The 25,507-nt window shown below is 43.6% G+C and overlaps 1 protein-coding gene and 1 pseudogene across 3 annotated transcripts in view; both read left to right on the top strand.

Annotated features, from left to right (window-relative positions):
- Nucleotides 1-25,507, top strand: part of NOS3 (nitric oxide synthase 3) — a 1,079,476-nt gene that overhangs the window by 1,044,646 nt on the left and 9,323 nt on the right. The gene's annotated exons all lie outside the window — the stretch shown is intronic.
- Nucleotides 475-23,590, top strand: LOC147685035 (serine/threonine-protein kinase Chk2 pseudogene; annotated as a pseudogene).

The following is a 25,507-nucleotide window of genomic DNA, read 5'->3' as shown; positions in this document are numbered from 1 at the left end:
GCTGTCCTAGGTTTTGCTCGCAAACTAGGTGCCAGACCAATGAAAGCCCTTTTTCAAATATATAAAGCTAAATGTGCATCCCTTGCAATGTATGGGGCCGATCTGTGGGGCATTAAGAACGTGAAGGCAGTCCAGATGGTTGAAGATAGGTTCCTTAGGAACATTCTATCCGTCCCGCAATCAACAGCCAATTGCATTGTCCATCAGATATGTGGAATAGGCTTTGTTGAAGACTCAATTGCTATGGCACCCTTGTGAAAATGGATAGTGACTTGGTTAAACCCTGAATTGGTGCTAAACCACGAAAGCCTGAAAAATTGTATGGCGCTTGATCGTGGACATTGTATTCACTGGCTCAAAATTTCCCTTAATCTATCAGAAAAGCTGGGTAGACCGGAATTATATAAATCACCAGGAAAGTTACAAAGGGGAGATGTAAAATGAACTAAAGAAGCATACCGGCAAGTAGCCAGTATGGCAAGAGAAGAGATGGAGCTGGAAAAGGTGACAGTAAGGGCTCATCAATTACGGAAAACTACCCTGTCCATAGAACCATACTTGGATATTGTCACTAACCCTAATCACCGATTTTTATTGACTAGGTTCAGATTAAATCAATTTAATTTTCTCCTTGGTGATTTGCCAGGCTGGAAGAGGATTGAAGATCCTGGGGCCTGCACTTGTGACAATTTCTCTGGGCAGGATACTATGCACTTTATGTTTTTTTGTGAGCATCTTACTGGTACCCGGAAGTGCCTTATTCTTCCCATTTTAGTTAATAAGGGATTTATGCAAGTCAAGCCAGCTCTACTCTATCTGCAGATGATGACAAACGTATGGGACATTTTTAACATTGCCCATTTTCTTTCCGCTGTTGTAAGAACCATAAGGAAAATAAGTTAAGCCCAGATTGTACATGTTTTGACCTATTGTCATGTCCTGATCAAATTTACCCAAACTGCCTTCCTGGCTGTTTTATGTATGTAAATATTCGCATAATCTTTTATTATTTTTTTGTAATGTTTTTTATTTGTAAATCATCGTTTTATATCTCTTTTGACACTATATGTCTTTTAGTATGCTTTTATGATTTGCACATAAACCGAATAAAGTAAATTTGACTGACTGACTGACTGTTTCATTTAATTAACCTATAAGTTCTTAGTATATGGAACTACCTGCACGAAGGGCCTATAAATTACATGCTAATAGTGGGCTGCAGCACGCATTGTGCCACCCACTAAAGTAGGGCCTTAAAGCATGTTTCTGGCCTGCTACTGCAGCCTGTAGTAAAGTTTTAAACTGCCATTTTGACCTGATAAAATAAATCTTTTGTATGGCCTAAACCTTCCTTATTAGCCCTTAGAAGTCACCCATGAGGTAAACTTAGAGGAAAACAGGGCAGGGTGCATGGTAGTTAAAAAGGAGGACATGTGCACTTAAGTTTTACTTGTGCAGACAGTGTAAAAATGCCTAAATACGTTTTTCACTGCAGCAAGGCTAACTCTCCAATAGACTAAAACTGGGTTACCCTATTACAGTTAATAATTGGCAACTTCAGTTTGGAAGCAGATAAATACTTCTTTTACTTATCTGAACCGTAATTTAAAATCACCTTTAATGGTAAAGTCTGATTTTACATTACTATGCGGAAAATGCCACTTTTAGAAAGTTGCCATTTTTGTAACTAAACCAAATGTGCTTTCTGTTAGTGTCCATGGTCACATGACTGAAAGTAGCTCCAGTGTGGTCTGATTCTATTCTTTCCAGACAAGGGACAAAAGGGCCTTGGACGTGGGGGAAGGGTATGTTATGTTAATTGTATAGCACACTATCATCTGCATTGATATCCAAGCACTGATCAGGTGTGTGCCTAGCCCATTCTACCAATCTATTAGTCTCTGAACGGTAGACTGAAGTTCTTATCTACTTTACTCCTAACACATGACTTGTTGGAGTCATCAGTTCTAATGTACATGGAATTCTTTGGTCTGTGACTATTTCAGGTAAACTTGGACCAAAAAGATATCATTGATTGTGCCACTGTAGCTGTTGTCTACTGGGTAAAGGAATAGTTTTGGGTAAACCTCGTGGCACAGTCCTCTAAAACAAGAACGTACTGGATCTCTTTGGAGGAAGGAAATAACGGACAGACTCCATACGTTCCTTTCCACTCTTTTAAATTGAGTGTCAATTCTAGTTAAAGAAAATAAATTAGCTCTTATTATTTTAAGATTGTAGGACTGGCATGTACGATATGCTGAACAATACTTGTGGTGAATGTCCAGAAAAAAATCCCCGTACAGGAAAACTTTCCACATAGTAGCTTTTATCAGCTCCTATATTGAGGTACCGGGTTTTTATGGACCCGGCAGTGCCAGGGAGAACACCCAAAGACCTCGAGTCCTTCCTGTTTCAGACTACAGAAACACAGAGTCTTCTAGGTGAAGTCAAAGATCGTATTTATTGGCTGCAGCCAGTAACAGGTATCCTAGAAGTACAACAGCATGTATGTTCTCAGGAGACTGCTCGAATTTACAAAGTCAGCCTTCTCTTTTTATACAAAATAATAAGCTTCAGGCAAACATTCCTTATTTTATAGTTGACCATCCAAATATTTTTACTACAAAGGAAAAAGCAGAGTCATGATGACAAGCCCACATTTCTGTTCGTCCAGCTCATAATTAATTACCCGGCAAGGTCCAGTATTTCCATCAGATATTGACAGACCCCCAATAAAATCGGGCACCTCCTCCTCGTAAAGCAAGTCATAAAGCAAGAAACAGGGACAGGTGTGTGCAAGATTAGGCATAGTTGGTGTGCGATGAAAGGTTTATGACATGTTGTGCCTTGATACTAATCTCATTCGGCCACTGGGAAAGGATCTGCCCGAACAGGTTTGGCTTGAGGCAGTGGAGTCAGCTCGCCCAGGTCACAGAGGAGTCAGCAAAGGTGTACATGTCCTTCAGATCGAATTCGGCCTTAGTTATTTGGCTATGTGAGGGCAATCACAAAATGGCTGCCGCTCACAAAATGGAACCCGAGGGTTCAAGACGAAAACTTCGATTTAAGGGTGTTTTCGTCACTCGATCGTGACGAAAATGCTTATGTATAGTATTTAAGTCATTACCGGTCTGCTAGTACCAAAATCGCCATGATCCGATGATATTTATGACACGAGTGCAGAGCTTCGGTACCGCAGGATAGCTGAGTCCAGAATTTTCAGTACCACAGACCCTCCTTTTGCCCTTACATAGGCAATAACCTATACTCATGCTAACCTGAGTCCAGGTCTGTATTCATGAAGTCATTGAGATGTTGCTGTAGCATCATCCTATTACTTAGTTCGTCTCTTGATGCAGGTTTCCTTACACATGATGTAGCACAGAGGCCACATATTGCAGGAGCACACTGTATACACAGACAGAACAGGAAAAGGATGGCTAAGATCATCCCAATGACTATCAAAATCTTCCATCCCCAGGCAGATATCAGTTCCCAGAACCACCCCATCAAGGACCAGTCTCCTTCATCCACGTGAATGGATTCAGAGATCTTATGCAGTTTGGAGATGGCCTGGTATACCGTCGGAGCGTTATCGGGGATAAAAATGCAGCAACTTGATTGGATCCCTTTACATACCCCACCACGGTCTGCAAGTATGGCATCTAACGCGATTTGGAGAGTCATAAGGCGATCCGACTGGAGCTCAGCAGTCAAATTACTAAGGGCACCGGCAGTTTCAACTACACTGGACTCAACCACCCTCGTCAATTGCCTTATGTTCCTACTGTTCACCATCGGCCCCCAAAACGGCAGAAAACCCTTTGCAAAATCTTCGAATTCTTGTCCTGCAGTGTCTTCTTTACTGATGACACCTCTAACTATCCTTGTCCTATGGTAATCTGCCGCGGCCGTGTAGGTGGGAGGCAACAGGAACAAGACAAAACATGTGCCCGAGAAGTCAAGGGGCAACCATGTATAGGCTCTATCATGGCAGATGAAATAAGTACCCTTAGCTGCTAGGAACAAAGGAGAATTTCGAGATCCAAACACATATGTTTCCGGGCAGACGCTCTTCCCCAACTGAGCTCTGGGATTTTTGCCATTACCTTGCAGACATAGGTGACCCTGATGGGGTACAATCCAAATAGAGGAGGATCTCTTCGCTCGCTGGTTCTCACTTAAAGCAACTCCATATTTCGTCATATTCCATTTAACATAAGCTTGCAACTCATCTTTACAAGTCAATTGTTCTGCTCATATTTGCAATTCCTACTACTAATGTTTTGTTGCTTGAGTTACTTTTCGTGGAACGTGGGGAATATGGTTCAATGGCAAATATGAACATTGTTTGAAACGCCCATAATGAACCATTGTAGTAAATGGTAAGACCAGGTATGGGATACCCTTGTCTGTCGTATGCGCATAAGATAAAACACCCAGCAGTTAGTTGTGTTTACTACTAATTGGTGTTGGTGTAAGAGCTGAATTTTATTAATAAACTCTAATCTTCTAGAGGACTCATTTTCAGGCAGGGGGTGAAAAGAGTGTGAGGAAACAGTAGGAGGAGGTATGGGCTGTGTAGTGGGTGCAAATGGAACTTGAAAAGTGTATAAAACATATCCTAATAAAAATATCATGACACCAAGCAACATAGAAATACAACATATCAACAATCTCTTCTTTGACATTAATATACACATTTTATCTTTAAAGTTCATTCGTTTGGCAGGTCTCTTCATCTCAGAAAACTCCATCCTCTCTAATTTGCTGCCCGCGGTGGTAGGTTGTTTCTGCTGAAGAGTGCTTCTGTTAGTCCAGGGCAACTCCCTTAGATCAACCAGAACTGTCGACTTGGGCAACCCCGACCCTAGCAGCAGAACCGGATGGCGGTTCGAAAAAGAAAAATGAGCAAGTTTCTCGGATGAGAGAGCTGCACAAAAAGTAAAAAATAAATATTTTATTTGTCCATAGTCATAGTTCTTGGCCTTAAATTGTAACATTTTCTGCCAGGTGCTGTCTGGTCTTGGAATAGGAGTTCAGGCTCTGTAGTGTTCAATCAAATTGACGGAGGCCCAGCTTCTTGCAAAATGTTGTCGCTCTCCTTTTCAGAAGTTGTTCCTTTTATACGTGCATCGCTAAAAGGTAGGAAACGAGGCACGGTCTCAGTTTCAGAGTCAGCGATTCCCTCCTGGACCCACCGGTCGTACGGAAGAGGCAGTGGGACCCTCTTACAATGATTGCCGTGGATCCAGTGTTTCTTTCCTTCCACTCGAACAGCTGATCTTGTCGAGAGAAGAACTAGATGAGGGCCGGTCCACCGGGGCTGGTCATTCTTTGTTCGCTGGAAATTCTTAACCAGCACATAGGAGCCAGGATCGATAGAATGCCCTGGAGCTTCAGAGGCCTGAGGTAGAGTGTCGTGGACCTGTTGGTGTAAAACACGCAATTTAGCCGTCAATTCATACAGATAATCAAGCAGTACAGGGTGTTCTATTACGCTAAACCTGGTGGGCCTTGGCACTCCCCATATGTTGGCCGGGCGGCCGAACACAATTTCATAGGGACTAAGTCCCACTCTAGAGTGAACAGTCATTCTCGTTGATAGGAGTGCCAAGGGCAGAGCGTCAGGCCATTTAAGGCCTGTGCTTGCTTGAATCTTGGCCAGTTTCAGTTTTAACGAGCCATTATAGCACTCTACTAGTCCAGCTGATTGGGGGTGATTTGCAGCGTGAAACTTTTGCTGAATGCCTAGCCCCTCATACACTTTCTTCATCACTCGACCCACAAATTCACTCCCATTATCACTCAAAACCATTCTAGGCATTCCAAATCTGGGGAAAAATTCTTTGACAAGGGCTTTGGCTGTGGACAAAGCAGTATTGTCCTTTAAGGTGTATGCTTCGACCCATCTTGGAAAGGCACAAACAACAACGAGTACGTATTTCAAATTGTTGCACCTTTCCATGTGGATGAAATCTAGCTGCAAAACCTCGAACGGATAGGTTGGAGGCGCAAAATGACCAGCTGGAGTTGGGGTTCCCCTACCAGGATTGTATTTCAGGCACACCATACAATTCTTAACCACATTCTCTGCACACTTAGGCATTCCAGCATATTGCCATACTGGAGCTAACAACTTACAGATCCCTTTCACACTGATATGAGCCATTCCATGAGCCATTGTCACCACTGCAAGCACATACGCATCGGGTAACAACCATCGCTGATGCTCTGACAATTCAACCCAACAACCATTCGCATCCAATTTACCCTTACTTTCTCTCCATTCATTCAACTCTTTCTCTGTGGCTTCAGCTTGAATGGACTTCACACTCTCAATCGTATCTTCACACATACCAACATCACCAATCCATCTCGCAGGGCCTGCAACATACATTCGACTCATTACATTCCTAGCAGTTTCTTTCGCAACTTCATCCGCAAACGTATTTCCACGACCAACATCATCCGTAACCTTTTTGTGTGCACTGCATTTCACAATTGCAACCTGTAACGGCAAGGTCAGTGACTCGAGAAGCTCATTCACCAACTGACCATGCTGGATCTTAGCACCATGCGAAGTCAGGAACCCACGTTCTTTCCACAGTCGTCCAAAACTGTGAGCCACACCAAATGCATACTGGCTGTCTGTGTACACGTTCACTCGTTTTCCTTTTGCCAACACACACGCTCTTGTAAGTGCAATCAACTCTGCTGCTTGCGCTGAATTGTGTGGGATACGTGCAGCTTCAACAATCGTATGCAAAGTCGTCACAGCATATACTGCAGTCGTATCACCATTTGGCAACTTGAAACACGAACCATCAACCCACAAAGTACCATCACATTCTGGAAGAGGAGTGTCTCTAAGATCTACTCTTCCTTTCGTCTCTTCTTCGGTTCTCAGAAAACAGTCATGCTGATCTTCACTATCATCATCTGTCTCGGCTAAAATCGGCAACAATGTGGCTGGGTTTAATGTATTGCACCTCTTTATGTGCACATGACTTGCCAACAGTGTCAGCTCATACCCTGACAATCGAGCACTAGTTAAGTGCTGTGTCTTTGTTCTGTTTAACAGAATGTCCACTGCATGCGGGACCATCACAAATAACATGTTATTCATTACTAACCCAGCAGACTGTTGAATAGAGACAGCTGCTGCCGCAGTGGCTCTCAAGCAACTTGGCAACGCCTTAACTACCGGCTCTAAAGTCGCCGAAAAATACGCGCATGAACGCTGTTTGTCCCCGAAAGACTGTGTCAGAACTGACAATGCGCAACCTTCTTTCTCATGTACATACAATGTAAAGGGCTTACTGTAGTCGGGGTACCCAACACAGGAGCCGAACACAATGCATCACGCAATTCGGAAAAACTTTTCTGACACTCTTCAGACCACGGAATGGGATTCGGTGTATCTTTACAAGTTAATGCCACCAAAGGTTTGGCCAATAAGGAAAAATTAGGTATCCATTGTCTGCAGTATGATGTAATACCCAAGAAAGCACGCACTTCTCTCTGTGTCCTTGGGACACTCAATTTTGCAATTGCCAGAATTCTTTCTGGGGTCAGCTCCTTCCCTCCTTCGATAAGAGGTGACCTAAGTAGGTTACTTCTTGTCGACAATATTGCAATTTTGAAAGAGAGACTTTGTGGCGCAGATCACACAAATGACGCAACAACGACAATGTGGCTTCTTTACAAATATCCTCAGTATCTGCAGCTATTAGCAAATCATCGACGTATTGAATAAGGGTAGCGCCGTCAGGTAAAACAATCGTGTCAAGCTGTGTTTTTAAAGCCTGACTGTATATTGATGGACTTTCGCAGTAGCTCTGAGGAGAGCGTTTGAAGCGGAAACTTCGGCCTCCTAAACTGAAGCCAAAAATATTCCTGCTCTCCTCTGCAATCGGGATGCTGAAGAAAGAATTCTTCAAGTCAATCACTGAGAACCAAGTGGGTGAAGCTGGAATCATAGTCAATAGGGCAGTGATATCAGGGACAACGGGAAACTGTGGCACAACTATTTTATTGACCTCCCTAAGATCAATCACAAATCTGTAAACAGGTGGCTGGGAAGGATCAGTACGTTTCAAAACCAGCAGAACAGGATTATTACAAACGTTGCCTCTTGTCTCTTCAATTACATCTTTCTCAATCAGATCATAAATGATCGCTAACAACGCCTTTTCACCTTCACTAGAGATCTTGTATTGGGGAATGCGCTGCATTCTAACATTGGCTTTCAGTGTTACAACATATGGCGCTATTTCCAAGAGACCCACATCATTAGGTCCAGTAGCCCAAAGAATATCCGGAAGAGAAGACAATTTTGTCGGAAGTTTATCCTTCGACAAATATATTGGAGAAACCACTTTCTTACCTAGTGTAAGTTGTACTCCCGAAGGAGAACAGTACAAAGTTGCATATCATCTTTTCAACAAATCCAACCCCAATAAGTTTTCACCACAACCTGTTGTAAGAATGAGGGGTGCTTCGAACTCACAAGGTCCAACAGAAAGGGACATAGGACTAGAAATCGGGTTCCTGACCGGGGCGCCAGAAAAACCTACTGAAACATTCATTTCGCCAGACAAAGGTGCACCAGGGAGTTTTGAGTGCATAATAGAACTCTTTGTAGCACCAGTATCCAACAGAAAAGGCTCTGACACACCTGATGTAATCACCTCAACGTAAGGCCCACTCTGATCTACTGGGACTGAAACAACTCCCTCTCTTTGTCCATGGCTGTCCTAGCAATCATCACCTTCCATATTCTCATTTTCTGCATAGTAGTCATCAGCATAGTACTGAGCCGTCCTAGCAAACGCGTTATTCTGCTGGTCGAAACTATTCATGGAATTCTGAGGCGGGAAGGAACGAGTGTTCTGGGGGAAATTTCCACGTCCCCTATCTCTAGGAGCTTGTTGAACACCTCGACCTCTTGCACCAGAAGCACCATTCGTACGCTGTAACAAGACCGGACAACTACTCTTGAAATGACCCTCTTCTTTACAATACGCACACTGATTGGGACCATACGGTAAACGCTGCTGAGAAGACTTGTTTCTTTGCGAGTTCCTCGAATATTGCTGAGGTTGCTGATAGTCGCGCTGACTACTAGTATGAGGTGGATAAGCTTGCTGTAGAAGGACTTTAGTTTTTAATTCTTTAGTCTTTTTATCCGCTTTCTCTAACTCATCTTTTTGCCTATTCTCATAGTACTGGGCCGTGGCTAAAATCTATGCTGACGTGGAAACAGCCCAAGCACTCTCAGAATCCTTCAACTTATTACATAATTCAGGAAGCAAATTATGTACAAATTTGTCAACAAACAATCTTTGGCCACCCTCAGTGGACATATCCTGACCACTATGATCTACAAAAGTCTCTTCAAACCATGTGAAAAAGTCAGACACAGTTTCATCCTTTTTCTGTTTGCACGCAGACAACTTGTCCCAATTAACACGCAATTCGGGCATTAAAGTCTTCATATACGTAATAATCTTATCAGGGAGTTCAGTAATCAGATCCTCAGGCTTAGCACCGCCTACTTGTCTATTGTCGGCATCCCTAAGATTAACCCATGTATCACCCAATTCAGCCACATGATCTGTATGACGAATCTTACTCCAAATAGGTTGTGGAACAACATTACCAAACAACATGTCTATGTCCGCCAAATTCATAATACACGAACCCACGGTCTGAGTCAGTTCCTTATAGTACCCTGCTGGATTCCAGCGTGGATCAGGTACAGACTGTTTGATAGCTAAAACTTCAGCGCGCTTCCATGGAACATGCACCCAGACGCGCTGAAAATGAGCCGGTATAAGTGAACGATTATTACCTGGACCAGCAGCCACTTCCTCTTTCCACACCGGGGGAACCTCTCTCATTGGATATTGTCTTGCCTTCCGCTTAACCTCAGAGTCAAACAACGACTGGGAAACACTCTCACTCCTAAACGACAACAATGTCGCAACTGCTGTCTTAACATCAGAACCCACAATTGTGCCCTTTGCAAATTCGAACCGCACACGATACAACTCAGACATATTGCGTTCCGAATTATCTTCCTCCATTTCCTCGCAAAGGAAAACACACATTTTCTCAAAGACGTATCTCTGCTTCGATGCTTCCCACTGATGGAAGACATCCATAATAGATTCTAAATCATATCGTATTGGGTCTGTAACCTATTTATGTGCCAAACGATCCAATATCTCTTTCTCTCTAGAATCAGGCAACTGACTGCGTGATTGTCTACGCTCTGTAGCAGGGGACATACCCAATTGTCCCAACCAAGGAGAAAAGAAACCAGGAAAGGCAGCAGTTATTCGCTGTCTGGTAGAAGGAGAAGAAGAAAGAATAAGGGAAGAATCCAGAGTTGGAGCAGGAGGAGCATTAGGAACAGACGTAGAAGTAGCAGGCAAAGGCAAAGTTGGCGGCCCCTAAGGAGGCTGCGCCAAAGGAACGGTAACCAACGGAAGAGGAGCTGATTGTGGAGCAATCACAGGAGGCATAATAATCGGAGGTTGTACAGCCACAACTGGTGGCGGTGGTGCCGTAGCATTTTGTGCATAAGGGGGTGGCGAACTCAGGAGATGTGACATTAACGGATCTTTCTCAAGATCGTTCCTTGCTTCCTGTTCTTTAGTCGACAAAACTGGGTAGCATCTATCTGCCGCTAACTTCTTTACTCGTTTCATCTGTTTACTTTCTTGCTCTTCTTCGTTATCCCTAAATGCAACAGCAGCTTGTACCATTGACATACCTCGTTCTTGTTTATTTTTCTTCGCTAATTTCATTTCTCTCTGTTTGGCTTCTTTGCGCCAAAGGCGAAAAGAGTCAAACATTGCCGGCCGGGCTTTCTTCTTAAAAAGTTTAACCTCTAAATTATCCAAAATTTCTGTGTCAAAGCTACCATATTGGGGCCATTTTAAAACACCATCCTTTCTGGTGTATCGGATCCATACTTCGTTATGTGTGATAGGGCCTACGCCATGCTTCACATACAATTCATATGTTGGAGTTCCAATAGGAGGAACCGGACACGAGTCCTGCGACCGGGAATCCCTACTACAACCAAGACAAAACAAATTCCCAAGTCTGCTAAGACCAGGCATCTTCGCTCTCTAGTCTAGCTTCAAACTTCAAAGGATTATCGAATACGATAGTCTCGTGAATACACAAGTCAAGTCAAGTCAAGTCAGAGAATTTATATAGCGCACTACATACCCAGAGGGTCTCAAGGCGCTTAGGGAGGAGAGGACGCTTACTTGTCAAATATCCAAGTTTTAAGTTGCTTTCTAAATGCTAGGTGGTTCTGGGTAAGGCGAAGGTAGGTGGGGAGTGAGTTCCATGTTTTAGCTGCCAGGTATGAGAAGGATCTGCCTCCCATGGTGGTCTTGTTGATGCGGGGAACAGTGGCGAGGGCTCGGCTGGAAGAACGTAGTTGGCGGGAGGGTGTGTAGAAGGACAGTCGTGAGTTGAGGCATTCTGGGCCGATGTCGTAGAGTGATTTGTGTGCGCGGGTTAGCAGTCGGAAAGTGATCCTCTTATTGACGGGTAGCCAGTGGAGGTCTTTCAGGTGGCCAGAGATGTGTTCGTTACGTGGGATGTCTAATATGATCCTGGCTGAGGCGTTTTGGATTCGTTGGAGTTTCTTCTGGAGTTTAGCGGTAGTACCTGCGTAGAGGGTGTTTCCGTAGTCCAGTCGGCTCATGACCAGAGCATGGGTGACTGTTTTTCTGGTTTCGGTGGGGATCCAGCGAAATGTTTTTTTGAGCATGCGAAGAATGTTGAAGCAGGATGAGGATACGGCGTTGACTTGTCTGTTCATTGAGAGTGAAGAGTCCAGGATAACGCCTAGGTTCCGTGCGTGGTCTGTCGGTATGGGTGCTTTTCCAAGGGCTTCCGGCCACCAAGAGTCGTCCCAAGCAGAGGGGGATGTACCTAAGATGAGGACTTCTGTTTTATCTGAGTTCAGTTTCAGACGGCTTTGTTTCATCCATTCGGCAACTTCTTTCATTCCTTCGTGTAGGTTTGTTTTGGCGGTGCTGGGGTCATTGGTGAGAGAAAGGATCAGTTGAGTGTCATCCGCGTAGGAGATGATGTTGAGGTTGTGTTGGCGAGCGATGGCCGCAAGGGGGCTCATGTATACGTTGAAGAGGGTGGGACTGAGTGAGGATCCTTGTGGTACGCCACAGATGACTTCAGTGGCTTCGGATTTGAATGGTGGAAGGCGGACTCTCTGGGTTCTTCCGGTGAGGAACGAGGTGATCCATTCGAGTGCTTTTCCTTGTATTCCGATGTTTCTGAGGCATTGTAAAAGGGTACTGTGGCAGACTGTGTCGAAGGCTGCAGAGAGGTTGAGGAGGATGAGGGCGACTGTGTCTCCATTGTCCAGTAGAGTTCGAATGTCGTCTGTTGCTGCGATGAGGGCGGTCTCAGTGCTGTGTTTTGCTCGGAAGCCAGATTGTGAGGAATCGAGGGATTTGTTGGCTTCGAGGAAGGCGGCGAGTTGGTTGTTGACAGCTTTCTCGATGACTTTGGCTGGGAATGGAAGAAGCGATATGGGGCGGTAATTTTTGAGTTCGGTGGGGTCCGCTGTGGTTTTTTTCAGAAGGGCGGTGAGTTCAGCGTGTTTCCAGCTTTTCGGGAAGGTGGCGGAGTTGAAGGAGCAGTTGATGACGTCTCGGAGGTGCGGTGCTATGACGGAGTCTGCTTTATTGAAGATGTGGTGAGGACATGGGTCTGTGGGGGATCCTGAGTGGATAGAGTTCATCAGGCGGATGGTGTCCTCAGTGGAGATTGGGTTCCAGTCGTTAAGAGCGTTCAAGGGGGGAGAATGTTCAGCATATGGTTGGGTGGGTTGGTCTCTGGGTTGGTTGTCGAAGCTGTTGTGGATGTCTGCAATTTTGTTGTGGAAGAATAAAGCCAGGGAGTCGCAGAGGGCTTGAGAAGGGGTGATGTCGTTGGAGTTGGCCGAGGGGTTGGTAAATTCCTTGACGATGTTGAAAAGTTCCTTGCTGTTGTGGGCGTTGTTGTCTAGTCGATCCTTGAATTCTGTTTTCTTGGCCTTTCGGATTAGTTGGTGGTGTGTGCGGGTGGCGTTTTTGAAGGCGTCCTTGGTGCTAGTGGTTGGGTCTTTTTTCCAGGCCTTTTCAAGGGAGCGGCAGAGTTTCTTGGACTTCTTAAGATCATCGTTGAACCATGAGGCCTTCTTGTTGCTAGGTTTGCGTTGACGTTTTTTCAGTGATGCTAGGATGTCGGCGGTGTTGGATAACCATAGGGTGAAGTTGGCGGCGGCTTGGTCTGGGTTAGAAGAGTGGGCTGGGGTGTTTAGAAGGAGCGATGAGGAGATTAGGTCGATGGTGATTTTGTTCCAGTTTCTTTGCAGAGTTGGTTGGAGGTGGTTGGTGGGTTTCGGCTTGTTGTAGGTGAAGTGAGTCCTTCGGCTTTGGCGCTTGCAAGTTCCAAATCAAAGCGATCCCAAAGGGATACCAAACTAAGAACCAAACTAAGGACTGATCGATGACGTCACCAGAAGACTCGTCTATCGTTTCGCTCTACCAATCATCAAGCGTCCAAAACAGGGCGATAGTCAGGGCAGCAGTCCTTCGTAGCCGTCGGGACGCGGGGAACCTCGCAGCAAAGACTTTCGGACCACGTCAACATACAGGGGTCGATGAAGTGGATGGCCTTCCTCCAGAATTTTCACACGAAGCTCCTCACGAACCTCTGGCTTGGACCGGTACCGCTGATACCGCTCCACGTTGGGCGCCAACTGAGGTACCGGGTTTTTATCCAGAATTTTCAGTACCACAATATGGCACCCTCTTCTTTGATTGCGGGTGAGATATAATACCTGTTCTCTGAAAGGTTTTGGTACTACTTAACATTTGTACTACTGATATTCTATATATCAATCCAGTGCAAATCAGAAAATATGTCCCTACTTTATAATTGCCAGATTCGACTTTACTACTTGTTGTCAGCCAACTTTTAATGTCGGATCTTCCCACTGGCAATCTTTAAAGCTCTAATGGTGCTCGTATAGAATTTCTGTTGATAAGGAGGAAGGATTATTAGTATATTCATCCTTGCCAAAGCCGAGTACTACGAATCCCGTCTAAGTAAGGCAGTCAACGTGCAGAAAGAGACTTTTAAGATCCTGTCGGAGTTGACCAAAAAACCAGACAGCGTTCAGTCTCCCATAAACTGCAATTGCTTTCAGAATTATTTCTTGGAGAAAGTAAGAACCATCATCCAGGACATAAAAAATGGGCCGCTTAATGGAATGGCTCCACCTATAATCCCCCAAAATCAAACTGACTGTGCTATCACACTGTTTCCAGAGATTGACATCTTGAGCCTGCAGCAGTTGATGGCCAGAATCAAATCTGGATCTCCAGCCGACCCTTGTCCACCTAAAGTTTTTCAGGCAGCCCGTCCACTATTGGAGGAGCAAGTCATCCATCTCCTAAATATATCCCTGGAATGAGGACAACTACCAGCAGCACTTAAGGAAGCGCGGGTAAGACCGCTGTTGAAAAAACCTGGTGCAGACCCCGCAATACTAAAAAACTATAGGCCGATCTCTCAGCTACCATTCCTCTCTAAAGTACTGGAGCAACATGTATTAAAATCTTTGTCCATGTACTTGGAGTCCCACTCCCTGCTTCACGAACGACAAGCAGGGTTCCGAGCACACCACAGCACCGAGTTGGTGATGCTCTCGGTGCTGGATGAATTGAGAGGCTTGGCTGACGGTAAAAACCGAGCGCCCTGATTTTATTAGACCTTTCAGCGGCGTTCGATACCGTCAGTCATGCGCTGCTACTGGAAAGGCTGAGTGACTTTGGCATCAAAGGCCGGGCTTTCGAGTGGTTGCAGTCCTTTCTGTCAGGAAGGACACAAAGAATACAACTCGGAGAAGAAATCTCCGCAGTGGGAGAAATAGAATGTGGGGTACCTCAGGGCTCGGCCCTATCCCCACTGCTGTTTAACCTATATCTGCAGCCTCTGATTGCCTCCCTGGCGAGTATGGGCTGCACAGTATATAACTACGCAGACGACACGCAGCTGCTGCTGAGTGTTGACAATACAAACACCGCCCAACTCCACACTCAGAATATCTTGAGACACACGGTCCAGTGGATGACAGGAAACCTCCTAAAAATCAATCCAGACAAGACTGAGGTCTTGGTTATTTCATCTACCACCTCACCATGGTGTGACCTCTACTGGCCCGCAGAGTTAGGTCCAGCCCCAAAACCCAGTTTGAACGTGAAGAGCCTGGGGATCAAACTGGATTGTGACCTCTCTATGGTCAGCCAAATCTCTTCAGTGGTGGGCAGCTGTACTAATATCATCCGACAGCTACGGAAATTAGTGCCTATCATTTCCCAATCTATGCTACGTTCCATCGTCGCAGCTACTGTGATTTCACGCATAGATTATGGAAATGCCCTCTACCTTGGCCTACCAAAAACCTTGATAAATAGGCTACAGGTGGTGATGAATGATGCCGCTCGTCTTATCTTCAGACAGCCAAGACACACTAAAGCATCCCCCCTGCTACAAAGCCTCCACTGGCTCCCTATTAAGGAGCGAGTGGAATTTAAAAATCTGTGCATCGCCCATAAAGCCATCTATGGCATGGCACCTGCTTACATCAAAGATCGCCTGGCAATGTATAGCCCAAAGAGAGCTCTTAGGTCCTCAGACTCTCAGCTATTAGTCTGCCCTCGGTACAAACTTGCCACCAAGGGCGGTAGAGCCTTTTCGGTGCTGGTTCCGCATTTATGGAACATCCTACCTGAGCCACTACGAAAGGAAGGAAACCTCCTACGTTTCAGAAAGGGGCTGAAAACGCTGTTGTTCAGGAGAGCCCTGTGAGCCACGTAGGCTAGTGGATGCCCTCTGTACTGTCAAAGTTGTTGTTTACCATCGATTCCCGAGCGCTTAGAGGCCTGTAGGTGATTGAGCGCGCTACAAATCAAAATAACAATAACAATAACAACAATATTCCTGATTCCCCAAAGTAAATGGCCTTGCCTTTCTGTTTCACTATTCTTTGTTCCTTTCTTAACTTCCTAGCTTTGTTGTTTCTCTGAATTTCTTACGTCGCTAAGGGGGCTTCCTCTTTCCACTCAACTTAAGCTTCAGTTTTGATATGTTTCCCTAAACAAAGTGCAAAAACATGGCTGCCAGGACCCAGAATCAAATGCTCAGGTAGTGTTGGGATGACCCAAAGACTCATAGTACCTTCCTCACTCTCTTTAAAAATCAATATTATTGTTACGTTCCCAATATTCACGTGACCTAATATTTTCTACATCTTTTATATTAGCATTAATTTGTCGCACAAAATTTTACAAAATGTGCTCCCTAATTTGGGGTTGTTGGTGTGAGTATTCAGAGGTTCTCTGATGCAATATATTTTCTCCCTAGTATATCCAATCTCCATTGCTACTGCCACCACAGCTCTGTGAGAATAACTCTGTCATGAGTTCCCTTTTGCACCAACTTATTTCTCCCATATTTTGGACTAACCGCAAGTTGTAGGCTGCTTTGCTTTGCACACTTTGCCTGCCACAGAATTATTTTAGCAAAATTTTGCACATGTATTTGTTATTGTTTCTTCTCTCTGGGACTCTGAACATCTCATATTAGGTCAAACAACACTGTGCTCGATTAGCAACGTAGCTTGACATTTAAACACAACATACATTCACATCTGCTGTTTTAAAAAAGACACATCATAACATATACACGGAGACGTGCCATTTGAAAACAGAGAGAGGCATTCTTGCAGAGAAGAGGTCCTGAACTTGCCAGCCTTGTGCAATCTCAGATTATCTAACAATAATAGCAGGTATGGTGTTTGGTTCTAATCCCAGAGATCTATGAGATATGTTTCCGGTCCAGGGAGGACCTGGCTTGGCAGTTCGAGCTGGACTGTTCCCACAAGGAACAGGGTCAAGGCTGATTTGCATATGGCTGGGTCCAAACTGGGGTGGTATGGTGAGCAAAAGAATGATGAATTTAACCTAGATCCTTGTGACTGGGGTGAATGTTAGAATTGTTCAGCATTCTGTCCATCAATTATTTCTTTTGCATATGTTGTCCTAAGTGGGAAGGGTATGCCCAGATGTGGGTCTCTTGCTCACTACATCACTGTATTAAAGCTAGCCTGGCTGATGAAGGGTGATGCCCAGAAACCAGTCTCAAGATGCTTGTTTCCGGTCCAGGGAGGACCTGGCTCGTCAGTTCGGGCTGGGCTGTTCCATCTAGGCCCTCGACTGCGAAGACATTTGCCTCCCTCTGAGAAAGACGCAAGAGAATCCCATTTGATGAAGGGCGGTTCTGTGTGGTGACTGATGGGCATCCTTGCCTGACCATCTCATAGGTCTCATGGTGGGTTGACCCGAGGTGTTGGGACACGTGGTAAGGTCCGGTGTGCCTTATGGTTTACATTTTTGGTTTACATCCCCTTCTGTTTAGACCTTCTGACATTCTTTTGTAGTTGAATGTATGTGGGGATTATGTCAGAGCCTGGTCTTTAAAAACTCCCCTTGGCCCTCTTCAAGTGGTTGTGTTCGTGTTTCTAGAGCAGTCGTGTGAGGCGGCGGGCCTTTTAAAACGACTGATCAGTTGACAGTCTTCGCGCTACCATTAGTGGTGTGACGCTTTAAGCTCTTTTTTGCTCTGAACGTTCTGCTTAGCGTTCGGTTACTTCCAACGTTTTGACTACTTAAGAACCATGGCTGAGAACCATGGTCTCTCTTTTGACAAAGATGCCTTACAACTGGCACTGGCGAGTCGTCCTGATTTACTAGATACCATACCTACTATGATAAGCAGTAATGAAGATGAATGGGGAAAGATTCTTGGGCTCAAGAAATCCCATACACGCATTTCACTACATGGCACTGTAATGGCCCAGTACTTATGCAACAATTGAGCACCTACAAGGAACAGGGTCAAGGCTGATTTGCATATGGCTGGGTCCACACTGGGGTGGTGTGGTGAGCAAAAGAATGATGGATTTAACCCAGATCCTTGTGACTGGGGGTAAATGTTTGCATTGTCCAGATTTCCGTCCATCAATTGTTTCTTTTGCATATTTCGCCCTAAGAGGGAAGAGTATGCCCAGACGTGGGTCCCTTGTTCACTACACCACTGGATTCCAGCTAGCCTAGCTGATGAAGGCCGATGACCTGAAACCCGTCCTTGAATGCTTGTATCAGGTCCAGGGTGGACCTGGCTTGGCAGTTTGGGCTGGACTGTTCCCAAAAGGAACAGGGTCAAGGCTGATTTGCATATGGCTGGATCCAATCTGGAGTGGTGTGGTGAGCAAAAGAATGATGGATTTAACCGAGATCCTTGTGACTGGGGGTGAATGTTTGCATTGTCCAGCATTCCGTCCATCAATTGCTTCTTTTGCAGTAATTAAACAGCAGCCAACATAAAAACAAACTACCTTTCCAAGCAATCATCTGGAAAACAACTACAGTATGATGTCATAAAGAGAACCAATAAAAAATACCCTGCATCAATAATAGCCTTGACTGAAAGCAACACGCACTCTTTTCTTGCTAGAGCAGTTAAGGATCATGTATCATAGGAAATATAGCAATTACATTTATGACAGCCATTAGAAGAGAGGAAATGTTTTTGGCCTTGTCTGAAGGAAGATGGAAAAAGCGCTGAACCAGGATCATCAATCACTTCAATGAAGTAGATAGAAAAGAAGAAGAGTTTGTCACTAGCCCAAACTAATTGGTAGATTGATGAAGATTCTTAAGAGGAAGGAGTTGTTGTTACAGTCGGCACTACGAAGAAAAAAGGGGTGGTTAGAATTAAAGTGGTGGGATAATAATCTCCTCCATGTCTTTAATAAAATCAAGTCTTACCTTCACTAAAGCCTGGGAAATCTCAGTTTTATTACAAGCCAGAAGCTATTATTGTGCTTCATCAAAACATAGAAACAGCAGTGTTTCTTAAATTAGTAATAGGGTTGCAATAGAAGGTGTAAAGGTAAAAACATTGGGCCAAATTGGCACGCTAAAAATGTCCTCCAGACCTGCACCAGCCCAAAATGCTTCAGATGCCATGGCCCCTCTGGTAGTGTGTGTAACAAAACGTGTAATGTCTATGCCCACCGAACTCAAAATCCATTTGACCCAGCAATCTAGGGTAGTTGAAGAGACCAATTTGTGAGGTTTCCAAAAAGAAACTAATAATTGGACAAAAGAGGACGGTTTTAGTTTGCTGTTCTAGCAATAACACTTTTAAACAATTTCCAACACATAGTTTAGGCTGTGTAAGAAATGATGTATAATGCACACATGTCAAATTAGTTTTCGTTCTCATATGGACCTGAAAACAAACATTTGTCTGAGAATAATGAACTGAAGAAACATCTAAAACCTTGACTTCAGATAGGTGTTTTTTTTGGAGAAATCCGACACAGAGGCATAGTTGATGTAGTTGGCAAATATTTGAAAGGTCAATGTTATAATGTTATCATTCCAAGAATTTAACAATTGCAATATTAAAGTCTCACATTTGGTTATATTTAGGTAAAGGAGGTTTAGAAAATCTTGCTCCCTTCAAAAGTCGACAAATCAATGGCTGTTCTCCTACAGGTTTTCCATCCCCTCTGATCTTTTCTCAGAAATAGAGGACCTGTAAGATTTCACTGTTCTATATGCTTTACCCTAGGAAGCAAGTGAGGCTAGGACATATACACATAAGGTTCCATCTGTTGAAAAGGGATCTGAATCCCTATCTATATACCAAAAGGAGGTTATCAAGACCAATTGAGCCTGTTGATGACATACTTGAGCTAAAACGCTTGCAATCGCGCTAAAAGGGGAAAGTCGTAATTGAGATATTAGGACCTGCTCTGAAGAAAGGCATCCTTTGACACAACCTGGGGATCTGGTCTCCAGTTGTAATTGGAAGAGAGCTGAGCATTCAAACAAGAAGAAAATAGATCTATTGACATGCGACTCAATAAAGAATACCTATGTCTGAATATGAAGGAAGACACCTATATCTGGAATCGTGCAGATATGTGTAGCAACAATAGGTGATTACATTGAGATTTATAGGAAATATTCTGCTTAATTGAATGTTTTTTCCGAAGGCAGAACTCCCAAAAAATGTGTTTAGTTCTTCCACAGGTTTGAATTTAGTTCGTCCCAGGTGATTGATGTATTTCACAGCTGAGATGTTGTGCATCCTTAGTTGGACTGAACATCGTATTTGTTTTTTTAACAAATGTTTGGATTGCATAGGAGCCTGAAAGCATCTCTAAATAGTTGATATGCAGATGTGACGCCTGTTCTGACCATGTACCCCCAGTCAAGTATTAGCCACAACTTTGGCCCTAACCTGTTAGACATTCATCAGATTCAAAGACTAGATTGGGGGCAGTAGCAAAAAATACTCTGCTGTTCCTAAATGGTACATACACCACTTTAGCTCTACATGAGGTTTCTGATCAAGTTGTATTATGTTTGAATAAGAGAGGCCTCTGCGAAGATGGTGACGTTTTAGCGTTTCTAAAGCTCAATAGTCAAAGAGGCCTGGAAAAATTACCTGAATTGATAAAGCCAGAAGGGCAACAAAATGTGCTAAGGATCTTAGCGTGATTGTTTTGTGGCCACAAGAAGTTTCACTTCAGTCCAGTGTGGTGAGCCTGTTGCGGTGGCAGAATGGACTGACCCTCCCTCACAAGCACGCCGTTGCCATTAGAAGTTCAACATAGTGGGAGCAGAGTGAGCACAAGGGTAAGGGGTCTACAGCAAACTAACAAATAGAAAAAACAAGACAAAATAATCAACTATAATAACAATGTCATGCAGTCATATAAGGTTACTGCCGCTTGACACCATAAGCAACCAACAGCTAATACTTTACGGACTATGGCACAGACCGGTGCCAAAACTCTGATTAATCACTGTAATTCTCTTCAGTTCAAATGCCTCATGCCTGCTGAGCTGGAGTCCAGCTTGTCAGTTAAGTGTTACAGCACATGCAAACAACAACACACTATTGATAAAGATTTGGTGTCCGCCCCTCAAACGAAAGAGGTCAGAAGTCTTACAACCAACCAAAAGCACGAGATTAAGGAAATGATACTCCCGCCCATTTATTACATCATACACGGGGATATGAATACCAGGCCGTAAACAAGCAGTCCAAGAGGTGAAGGTGGAAGCCAAGCAAAACAATCAAGGTCCTCCTGCTACCCCCCCCAGACAATGTCCAGTAATGTCTGAGCCAAGCTAGATATCAGCGGAAGGCCGATAATACTGATTTCCCCTAAAGGCCCACAACAGTAATATGAACTTCTAAGATCTGCACTGACTCGAATCTCCCCCACAGCCAATAAGCACTTATCAGAATTCCAGGCGTCTGCTGCAGATGGAATGACAAAGGAACTTCAGATCAATGCTTTCTCTGCAGTGTTCTCAATGCAAAGCATCACTAGTTCTAGAACAGGGACTTATGTGCAGGCATAATTCTAGATGGCCGCCCTGATTACGGCCTCTCACAGGATCTGCCCAAGCATCTCAGACATGGGACAGGGGTTCATCTTCAAGCAATGTCGACTCTGCACCCTGAGCATCGGCATTGAGTAAGGCTCGGCAGGCGTGCGTGCCAAATAAGTTTTACAGTAACACACATTAGGGCAGGCAAGAACAGTAACACACATTAGGACAGGGAGGCACACAATAGACAGAGTGTTAGCATTTCCTCCACTTGCTATACGTCTAGATGGGGGGGAACCACCCAACCCACATGAGCCCACGGCCGGGTCAGGGGGATAGGAGTGCTACCATAGGGTGTGCCAAGAGTAGCATTCCATGTCACCAGGTGCTGGGGTCCCAAGGGTGTGAAAGGGCCAACTAGAGCAGGGGTCCACCTGCTATGGGGCCACACCCAGGGTATACCTGACAGTGATGAGAAAGAAATCTAAAGTGTGTTGTATATCTTTCTTTATTAAGAGGACTTTTTGCTGAGGCCACTGCAGAACGGATTCCTCAACATCGATGAGAAATCCTCAGGTATTCCACTTGGGTTGAAGCAGTGAAGGATGACTTTTCTGAAGTTATTTGCAAGGCTAGACTCTGGAGCAACTGTGGACACATGTTTAGCTGACTCAGCAATGGAGCCTTGTCCTTGGCCATTAGAAGTAAGTTATCCAGATAGATATAACTTATCATTATCTTTGGAAAGCACCAAGGCGTGGATAAGAGGTATCAGAGTAGGTTCTTCAATGAGTTCACGAAGGCAAGACAAGTTTACTGTCTTTATTCTCCAAGATACACAGCATACTCCCAACACACCAGCCTAGTTCAGAGGTCTCAGCATAACTGCTTCACCTTGAATCCCCAGCTGGAATCCCCCCCGTACATTCTCCATGACAGCACAAGTAACTATGGAAATAGAATGCAACAAATAGAATACAATCAGTTGTGAAAAAATATTTAGGAAATGTGAATAAAACCTATGGACCTAAACGGGCAACACGATATGACAATCAATAACAATATATATTCATGGAAACAATTATATATAATAAACAACAGTGCAATTTCATAATTTTATTTGGTTTTCTGTTTGATTAAATTAAACAAAATGTATACATATAATAAAAGTATCCAATACTGATACTAATTCTGTGCTAGTTTATGTTTGGGTGTCACAGTCAATAAAGTTCAATAGTATCTTTCAAAATTCATCAGATCAAAGAAACTAATTTGAAGAAGAAAACGACAATCAATGTTGACATGGCTGTAAACTCTAGTAGTTGCTACGCGCGTTTCGGCTATCAGCCTTCATCAGGAAGCCATGATTTGTATTCAAGAAAACCTAAACAAAATACAAATATTCAAAAGTCCATATCAGTGTTGTACTAGGGTCTTATATATGTACTATTATCATCAAATGCTGAACACTGTTGTGTAAAGATTACAGATTTTGGCCAGTCCAAGATTCTTGGTGAAACGTCGCTCATGAGGACATTATGTGGCACTCCAACCTACCTTGCTCCTGAAATATTAACCACAGCTGGCACCGCTGGGTATAGCAATGCAGTGGATTGCTAGAGTTTAGGGGTTATTCTGTTTGTATGCCTGAGTGGTTATCCTCCATTCACGGAGCAAGATTCGGAGATCCCACTCAAAGACCAAATCACTCTTGGGGAGTACAGGTTCATTCAAGCAGCTTGGGAGCATGTTTCAAGCACAGCCTTAGATCTTGTGAAAAAACTTCTGGTGGTTGACCCAAAGAAGCGATATACAACGAAACAAGCTTTGAACCATCCTTGGCTTCAGGATGAAGGTATGAAAACCCTTGCTGGAATGGTAATGAATGAAAAACCCGTCTCCATGCCACCGCCACAGGCTCAGCCACTGAGTAGAAAGCGGCCACATGAGGGAAGAGATGAAGCCAGCACTTCCAAACGTCCAGATCTGTCGAGCTGATGCTAGTAATGGTTTGGAAAAGCTTGATGTACATATCTTTTGTCCATGTGGTTGATCCACTGGCGTCCAAGAAGTGTTTTAAGAGACTGCTGTTTTAGTCCTGATATGCTATCACACAAATAAAGTACTTATACTGTGGAAAAAATAAATAAATAAATAAATAAAAACATGTAAAATAGATAGCACAATATTTATAGTTAATCCAAGAATAAAAAACTGCTAGTCACAGCAACCTATTCTAAACAATCTAATGAATAATGGCCCAAAAACTGAAAGGGTCTGTGTCATTTAATCACTAACACCAAAAATCCATCACCATTTGACTTCACTTAAACAATGTCCTATGCCTATTCAACTCTGAGTTAAAGAGAGATACATCGGAAGCAAAAGGGAAAGAAAGGTGGAAAAATCAACCAGGAAAGAAAAGGATAACAAAGGAAGAGGGAATATATATACAATATTACCATACCATGGTTACTCAACGCAAAATGGATCTGAGATACTGTATATTCTCTATCACGATATTGTCATAGTGTTCACAAGAGGCCTACTTGAAGAGAAGATATATTGTATGTGCAATTAATATCAACTAAAGGGGTGCTACTAGTCAGAATGGGCTAGAAAGTGTCCCCTTTCTCATGGAAGAAGTGTGTGTATAAACTGCAAAGTTTGAAGGGTGAAGGAAAGAAAACCCATCAGCCCACCCATTGGCGGAACTTCATCATCTGGGATTTTTAGAATGCAAACTGATATCCACTAGATTGCTCACTGTTGTTATCGTGAGTGAACTCTAGTAACGGACCCACCAGTGATGGGAAGCCACAGAGTGGTGGTGTACAAGGCTGTGGGAAGAAAGAGTTGCAGTGCTCAAAAAATGTGTATGTGCTAATAGATTAGTGGTGTGTTAAAATTGACTAACATGATGCCAAAAATGAATTTTATTATGGCGGTCACCATGGTGCCAAGGTTAAAAGCAGAGTGGACATGTTTCAGCCAAGAATGGCATTGTTCAGGACCTATAATAACACTACTGCAACTGTGACAAAAAAGTGTAATGAGGACTACATACCATGCATGAATGACCTACCATCTGAAGATGTAATGAATGGTAGCTTCGATAATCATGGTTGTGGAATCACCTCTCCTGAAAGAGAAACAGTGTATACAAATACATACAGTGTAACAGATGAAAGAAACAATTGCGAGAAGACATATAATAATAATAATAATAATAATAATAATAATAATAATAATAATAATAATAATAATAATAATAATAATAATATTAGCAGACTTCTGCACCTCTTTGAGAATGTCAGCATTCGCATCGCCCAACATGAAAATTGCCCTCTGTACCAATCTGGCAAAGTTTCCTAATCAACTTGAGAGCCTTCAGACCTAGCTAATTCAGCTAGGTCAAGATCCTAGCTAACGTTCCTGAGAAATCCAAGACCTTACCCTGGGAACTCATCTAGAATTCAACCACCTCTTTTTTGGGATCCTTGCCAAATTTGGTAAAAAATAAAAGTATATTGCAATCAGTGGGTGGGTAGCTGTGATGATGCCAGCCAGTGAGGGACGAGGACATTCACAGCACAATCTATTTCTATTCGCCTTATTTAAAGATGGACAAAGATGTAGGGAAACATCGCTTGCTACGTTGTCAAAAGGATACATTTATTATAGGGTGATGAATTAAGGTGGTATTAAACATGGGATCCCCATAAAAATATAGGACCGTTTTGTTAACGGTTTGAGAACATTTAGCCAATACAACTTGAGATTTTTTTTCACCTTGTAGACCCTTGCCAGAAATGAAGAGCTGGGTCTTTGTCATAATCATCAACATTATTATTATTAACCTGGTCCGGTTCTCTATTTCTCAAATTTGAGACCTTAAAAGGGAGAAATAGAGCATACATCGAATCAGAAACCTATTGTGGGGATGACAAGAAGCTTGGACGAAGATGGAAATTCCAGTAGCG

Source organism: Lissotriton vulgaris, chromosome 10 (genome assembly GCF_964263255.1).
Source record: "Lissotriton vulgaris chromosome 10, aLisVul1.2, whole genome shotgun sequence".
Lineage (NCBI taxonomy): Eukaryota > Metazoa > Chordata > Amphibia > Caudata > Salamandridae > Lissotriton > Lissotriton vulgaris.
The sequence above is the reverse complement of the archived record's forward strand: the minus strand, read 5'-3'. Positions and strand labels throughout refer to the sequence as shown.